General features: G+C 43.9%; 1 non-coding gene across 1 annotated transcript; it reads right to left on the reverse strand.

Moving 5' to 3' along the window:
- Positions 1–552: 552 nt before the first annotated feature.
- Trnastop-uca (transfer RNA opal suppressor (anticodon UCA)) lies at positions 553–639 on the reverse strand. The gene has a single exon. It is a non-coding gene; the product is annotated as a tRNA-Sec (tRNA).
- Positions 640–945: the final 306 nt, after the last annotated feature.

Consider the following 945-nt stretch of genomic DNA (forward strand, 5'->3'; position numbering starts at 1 on the left):
GGCTCCCTGTTAGAGGCCCTCGCGTTCTCTGCCTTTCCCGGTAGTTATCCCCTTTGCAGTTGTTCATTAAATGTGCAATTACACGATTGTTTCATGTTTGTCTGACGCACCGGACGGGCTGCACCATGAAGTCAGGGCTAGGGCTGTCATCTCCATCGTGTCCCCGGCACCACCCGGATAAAAGGCTGGCCCCCAAACAGCTATTCAAGGAACGCTTTCTGAATGAATGAATGAATGAATGAATGAACGAACGAATGAACGAGTGAATATTTGACTAATCAGTGCATGCACGTTTCGATAAACAAGTGAGCAAATGAGCCAATGAAGGAGAAAAATCCAAATCCCCAAATTGTAAACATTCTAGAACTATGTAGATGAAATGTTCATCTTTTAGAATCATGTTTTATGTTCCCGGGGAAAAGTAAACAGAGAGACGCGTGTGGCAAGAGAGTACATGGCGATGTAGAAAACTGTAGCGACCTCTAGGTGCCGGCAGAAGAAGAATCCTTTAGAGAACACGCTTCGCTGAAAATGAAAAAGTTATAAAGCAACCGCCCGAAAGGTGGAATTGAACCACTCTGTCGCTAGACAGCTACAGGTTTGAAGCCTGCACCCCAGACCACTGAGGATCATCCGGGCAGGTAAGGTTTTTCCCACGGAGCTATATAAAGGTCAAAAATTTCTATATTTTACAGTTGTGGTCATTCAAACTAGATATATACGGGATAACGAATCCCAACACATTTAAATTACGTGCACACACTTATCACAACGGATGTCTTTTAAATTTTTTTTTACAGTTATGACATCAATAATCCTCATAGTGTAAACCACCTAATTTACATGGCGCCGTGCATCCTGGGAAGCAGAGCCCGGGGACCTGGCCAGTAGTTAAAGGGCCAGGAGCTCCTTTTTCCAAAGTGAAAAGTCGGTTTTTTAAGAGAA

The sequence above is a fragment of the Sciurus carolinensis genome, chromosome 16, assembly GCF_902686445.1.
Source record: "Sciurus carolinensis chromosome 16, mSciCar1.2, whole genome shotgun sequence".
NCBI classification, from domain to species: domain Eukaryota; kingdom Metazoa; phylum Chordata; class Mammalia; order Rodentia; family Sciuridae; genus Sciurus; species Sciurus carolinensis.